General features: G+C 41.3%; 1 pseudogene across 1 annotated transcript; it reads right to left on the bottom strand.

Moving 5' to 3' along the window:
• Positions 1-210: 210 nt before the first annotated feature.
• LOC147033041 (beta-1 adrenergic receptor-like) lies at positions 211-2,876 on the bottom strand (annotated as a pseudogene). The gene is made up of 2 exons (XR_015052230.1): positions 2,367-2,876; positions 211-938 (listed from the first exon to the last, which is right to left on the bottom strand). The product of XR_015052230.1 is annotated as a beta-1 adrenergic receptor-like (transcript).
• Positions 2,877-6,815: the final 3,939 nt, after the last annotated feature.

Here is a 6,815-nt window from a genome sequence, read left to right as displayed (position 1 = left end):
TTCAGTATTTGAATAATATTTCATTTTCTGTTCAGGAAGTGATTTATTGGTTCAGCCGACTATGAAGAAGACTTCTTTATATTGCCAAGTTTAAATACATTATCCATGCAAGAGCTTTTTTCATACTTTAATGAGGAACATTGGAAAAAGTTTTTTTTGAATATTTGAAAAAAGAAAAAGTGCAAGAGCTATCCAGTTTCGACACTCATGCCTTTATTGTAATTTCATTCATTTGGATGATCATCAAGATATTCTGAACGGATCACACATCACAGGTTCAAACCCCCTATCCACATTATCACATCAGGAATTTGTTAACAGTTGCCATGAAAACGTGAGGCATTCAGGAGGTAAGATTGAGGTATGGTAAGTACAAAGGTAACATGAGGTAATAACAAAGTATATGGTTTGAAGAACATTTTGAACACCCCTTGTGTCATATTTACTACTCTCCTATTACTGCTTTTGATTATTGTATAAAATTAAATGATTTAGTTACATTCTTTGTTCAACACCATGACTCTGCATTCATTTCCTGAATGTATGTTTTTGCACAACAAAGTACGCTTGATTTGAGTCATAATGTTAACATTCCCAACTCGTTATTTTCTTCCATCGAAACGCAGCAAGCGTTTGTAAGCTGCCATGAGTTCAGGGCTTCGTGAATAGAGAATCGGGTTACATGCTGAGTTCAAGTAGCCCAGCAGTAGAAATAGAAAGATTAGAACATCACTTGCGCATGTCGGACAGACAATTTGAAGTGGGTAAATGATGTGAAGTGGGAACCAACAGAACAGGAATATTCCTGTAACAACGCTTAAGGTTTTCAATGCTCGATGCTCACTGAACGCGTTCACTCCTTTGTTCCGATTTTCTTTGCAATCCTTGTTTCTTCCCTGGGTTTGCATGTTCAATACACGCTGTTTCATTTTCCCGAACTGTAACAAAAATAATTGGCAAAAAATCATTTGCAAAATATTTCATATTGTTCATTTCATGGCAATTTTGTTAAATCTCGTTTTATATGGAAGGCAGGATTCCCCTGTGAACACACTTTTGCCTCACAGCTGCTTTTCTGGATTCGAATCTCAGCCCAGCTATACTGTAAATTGTTATCCTCATGTTTCACAAGCAATGAGACACATCAATGTGTGTTCTGTCACTTGGATGGAAGTTAAACCGGGTGTATTGTATGCCAGCATTACTTGGTGGATGTTTAAGATCCCACAGTGTCGTTCATGAAGAGGAGGTGAGCAAGTGCTCACAGCCTTAAAAAAATTTCTTGAACTCCAAAAAATGGAGTGGTGATCTGACCAGGATTGTAACTCCCGCCCAGAATCTGCTTTGCCAGAACAAACCCACAGGTATGTACATTAATTGCCTTCGAAACGTGTGCGAACGATTGCAGTGAATCATCTATTTATGTCACTTTTTGGAATGCATCGTCGAGGCTCATGGAAGAGTTCCCTGAAAGGAACTGCAGTACAAGTGAACTTCAAGGATCAGGACACAACAGAACAAAAGCAAGAGTTGGGAGAGGGGGGGGGAAACAACAAATCCCAACATATTTTAAGTCCAGGATCGAGACAGACTTGGACATACAATGGGTGTGGGGAGCAATGATTGGCAGGAAAGGATACAACTGAGACAAGGGTTGTACCGCTGTCCTCCGAGAATCAGGCCAGATGTTCAAACTGTTATTCCTGCATGAGTCTGGTTTGGTGTTTATATTTTGCCTGGTCTGCGACTTCCTCTTCTTCATCGTGACTTCATTGTGCCTTGTCCAACAAATTCTCAAAATCTATGACTTTATCGTTGGTGCTGTCATTAATAGTTCAATGGAGTAATTTCTCGGCAAACCCCCAAAAAATTGAAAACTTTTTATAGAATCAAATGATTCATGCAAATTACATTACTCAATGAACTTATCGAGCCTCGTGTTGGCGTAGTGGTTGGGGTAGCGGATTGGGATCCAAAAGGTCCTGAGTTCAAGCCCTGTTGGCCGCTTCAATTAATACACACCAGGAGGTTGACTCAGCCTGTCATCCTTCCGAGGTCGGCGAAGTGAGTACCAGTGTACTGGGCCCGGTATATGCCCTGGTTAGAATAGGTGTACCATATCCCTCTGTTGTAAGAGGCGACCAGGGTTGCGTCAAGAAGGGCATCCAGCGTAAAAACTGTGCCAAATCACTATGCGGATCATACGGATCCCAAAGCGAACCCAAACGGGAGCAGCCGAAAGAAGAAGAAGAACACATTACTCTATGAACTTCATGAAAAAAAACAAGAGGATAAGCCGCGAAACAATTGTCTCCACAATGATCATGCAGCAACATATTCTCTTGTTGCAATATGAAGGATCTCACCTGTTTGTTGGCTTCTTTCAGCACCCTCCAGTAAACCAGAATCATGATGCTCGTTGGAATGTAAAAAGGAATTATCGTTGCGGCAAGAACATACTCTTTCGAGGAAAATGAGCTGCAACATTGTGGGTCCTCGAAGCACAACTGATGTTCAGGCTCTTTTGGTCGATCCCAACCAAGGAAAATAGGAAGGAAAGAGATCGAAATCGACAGACTCCAAAGTAAAACCACAACACCACAAGCACGGCCCCGAGTCACCACTGTTCGGTATCGTAGAGGCCTCGTGACAGCAATGTAACGATCAATAGCGATCGCGCAGAGAGTTGTGATACTCACTGTGACACACGCAACATCAACCGCCGATAAGATGTTGCAAACGTCTTGCCCAAAGATTGATGGTCCGTGTAGAACTTGCATTGTTGTTAGAGGTATCACCACGATGCCAATTAATAAATCGGCCACAGAGAGCGAACAGATGTAGAAGTGTGTAACGCCATGCATGAGATGATGAGAGTGGATCATAGCTGTGAGAACCAAACTATTCCCCAAGATAGTAAATGCACTCAATGGTGTAAAAAACAAGATCAAGCTGGTGTAGTACGGTTCAGGTAACCTGAATGCATCAGTCGTTGTAATATTCATCACAATGGAAATTGGATTAATTGGAGAGAAAACGATGTTTGTCAATAGTACTTGCAGTTATTGGAGAAGATTCATCGAAATATAATCAATTTATCCAAATTATATGTAATTAAATACCAGGGAATGCAAAATGAAACTGAACATTATTCCACCATGATAACTGTTTTTTACAAGTCGCATCATTTTTACAGAAACTACAAAGTGCAGACAATACTGCCCTTTATATATAGAAGATGGAATGTAATCCCATGTTACAGAGTTTCAGATTTGTTCCATTCTTCAGTCCTGAAGGAAAGTTATTGACAAATTAATATTTCATGACCAGCAATGACTTGCTCGAAATGGCTTCAAATCCTCAGGGGTATAAATTATTTATTTTCACATCACTGTTCTTCTGACCTCTCATCAATAAATTAATTGTATTCATGCTTACAATGCAATGCTTACAATGAGTAAATATGGTTATAGAACAAATGCTTGAACCCAACACCCAACCTTACATTAATTTTGGAAATCCTCTCTTTACTTCGAAACGGTGAATCCAAATTTATTAAAAATGTGCAAAAATGTATTGTTTGAACAGGACTGTGTAGGTGGTGCTGCAGCCAACAACAAACCCAAAGTCGGGTGTTTTTTTCTCTGTCAACACACGAGAAGAGCAAAAACAACTTCATCTCGACATGCACTCTTCGATACACATCGTGGCATAGACTACCATTAGTAAACAGTTCAAACAGGCTCCTTTCAATTTCAACCACAATGTCCCACTCGCACCAGTTTTCTTCTATCAATACTTGTAATTCCCGATGATGTAGTTTGCTGAGTCAGAACAGGTACGTCCACTGCCTGAAATGATGCTTGTTCTGGTTCGAATTGGCTGAATTATTCAGATCAGAGATTATTCTCACTCAAAGCACCCGGTCCATATGGGAGCCGTCAAGGGGGTCATGTTATTATATTTATGCCTATTTTACTCCAAGGGGGTCTCAGGATTACACACCCAAAAAATGGTTGCGATTTGTTTAGCCGTTTTTTGCGGTACCTGGGAACAGACGGATGGACAGACGGTGAATGATTGAAAGATGGTGTATGTTGGTAAATGTAGACAAGACCAGGCATTCTTCAAAATCTGCTTTCACTTTGTCAACTTTTTTTTTACACGAAATTTCCAGCCAACTCTCCAATAATGTGGGATGGTATACTTCTCCAAACACTGGATTTGGTTAAATACTTCCCTGGCTAATCCGTAAAGTGACAAAGAAGATACTATGTTGTTGCTGTTCCCGAGGTTTGACATGTCAGCATCTTTCTCTGTGTGATTCGCAATCCCTAAAGAGTGAATTGAAAGAAATCTTCAGAAGCAGTTTTTCTTCAGAAGCAGACACGTAATACTCAAAGATTATAGCACACACAGGAGGGGCAGGGTTGCACCGGTGGAGCGACGGAGGCACAGAAAATGAGGTTTATGCTTGAATCCACAACAGATACATGGACATCATCAACGACAAATATATGGGGATTCAATGAAAATAGAAGAAATATTTACAAGGTTTTTTATTCATAAAGTAATGATAATACATGAAATTAATTAAGGTCTAAAGTTAAGATGCCTCGACACTTGGACTTTAATGTAGACAAGGGGAAAAGAAAACAAAAGAAAATCCTCCCTTCATTCTGGCACTTAATTGGTCCAGAGTTTGTCTCAGTTAAACTTACGGATTGAGGTGCTTCGTCCTAAATTCGCAAAAACACCCAAACGTGGTGCCGAGCAACTCTCTGGGTGGGAAAAGTACATGAGGTAATTCATGAGGCGATATTCAACACCAGGGCTCACCAAATGTGCTTACTGATGATGCTGCTCTCTGCACAATGGCGCCACTCTCTTCGGTGATACACACGACGCTTTGAGGTCCGCCTCTCATGATCAGACAAGAGTCAATGGCCAGCGTCTTGCTCCAGAATGTTCGCCAATTCATCTCAGCATGAATAAGAGAATAATGCCATCGTTTTGTCATGCCGAAAGTAGAGCAAAAACGAGATCCTTCATCCCAGCCACGTTCATCTCACAACTACTGTCTGCTTCTCGAACCCAACCCTCCTTCCACCTCCGGACGTGGAATGTTGACATGAAAACCGGGAAGGTGGGTCTTCTGCCTCGCCGGCACCTTTTGCTTGCTTGTTGGTATGGTTTTTGTTGTGATGAAAATGCACTTCTTTCGTGGCTGGATTATAAATACAAAACCGTCGGTCACAGAGGGCAATTCAATACCGGGGAAAATTTGTCTTGATCCCTATCTAGTGAACACAGCACCACCGCAGCCCCCCCCCCCCACCAACCTGGTGTGGTTCGCAACATTTAATCTTCAGCAATCGGCAGTAACGCTCGGTGGTAAACGAAGTGTGTGCTGAGGGCACGGACCTCAATTATCCAGTCGTCCTTCGGAAAGGTATCATTTGAGGTTGCCCAGATTGCCCAGGTTGGCCATGCCAATTAGCGTTTGTGGTTGCTTAGCAAACTGTATCATTTGCAAAGGTATAGCTGTATCATAGCAAAGGTATCATTTGAGGTTGCCCAGGTTGCCCAGGTTGCCCAGATAACCCTGCCCAGATTGGCCATGCCAATTAGCGTTTGTGGTTGCTTAGCAAACTGATGGTGGGCAGAGTTATCGGTGCTCAGCGGCCTCAGGACCAGGCGTTTGGGAGGGACTCAAGTGCTTCCCCTCGTAGCAAGCCTTGAACCCCAGATCCGCTACAAATTAGTGTCAGGAATGGGATTAGTTTGGTGTCAGGAGCGAGATTCAGTCTGCGGGGGCGAATAGGGCACCCCAAAATTATAAAGAGCTGGTTTGCGAAAAATTTAGGTGAAAGTAATTGTGTAGCTATGTCGGACCAAGACAAGCAGCTCATCCAGGAGGGTTTTGATGAGGATGATGATTTGGGGGAGGAACCTATGGTTCAGGGAATTGTAGATGACAATGGCATAGACGGAGGGGTGCAGTCAGGGGCACCTTGGAAAGACAAACATAGCTCGAAGACTCCCACCCCCATTCCCTGGAAAACATTGCACAGGATAGCGGATCGGCATCACCATTGCAGTCCGGCAACGATCCGAAGATGCTGTTCATGAGACAGATGATGGCAAACATGGAGTTAGGGCTGGGGATTGTCAAAGAAAATTCACTCACAGGTTCTTTTAACAATTTATTTGAACATTGTCGAATCATTATTCACATTGATACATGGAGAGAGAAAATTCACTCACAGGTTCTTTTAACAATTTATTTTAACAGAGTTGAATCATTATTCACATGGATCGATGGCGAGAGAAAATATACAGTAACTGTGCCAACATCTCTCTAATTATTTGCTTTAGCTCCATCACTTGTATACCCTGATGATGCAATATGAGATCATGCAAGGAGATGATGACAAGAGATGGTACAAAAAGACTTTTTGAGGAAAACTGCTTCTGGAGAATAAATAAACTCCGAAAAATTCAAAAGCACAAACATCTTTCTGAAAATTCACTGATGAAATACCCAGCTGTTTGTGAATAGATAATGATGACTTCAGCACTTCTCCCAAGCCAGTAACAGAAAAGGTTGCCAATAATTTCCTGTAAAATCATAAGAATGATTTTATATTTCACATAACTTCTTAATAAAAACCCAACTACTTCAATAAGATTTAACTTATCCAACAATTTAAGCTTAATTAAAACAGAAAGTAAAAAGACTTCGAAATATGAATTAAATGCTGTTCATTAAACAATTTTTATACTTTGCGTTGAGAAGTGCAGAGCTACGAAGA

This window comes from Eptatretus burgeri, chromosome 2 (assembly GCF_056783735.1).
Source record: "Eptatretus burgeri isolate ZD-2024b chromosome 2, Ebu_testis_v1, whole genome shotgun sequence".
Lineage (NCBI taxonomy): Eukaryota > Metazoa > Chordata > Myxini > Myxiniformes > Myxinidae > Eptatretus > Eptatretus burgeri.
The sequence above is the reverse complement of the archived record's forward strand: the minus strand, read 5'-3'. Positions and strand labels throughout refer to the sequence as shown.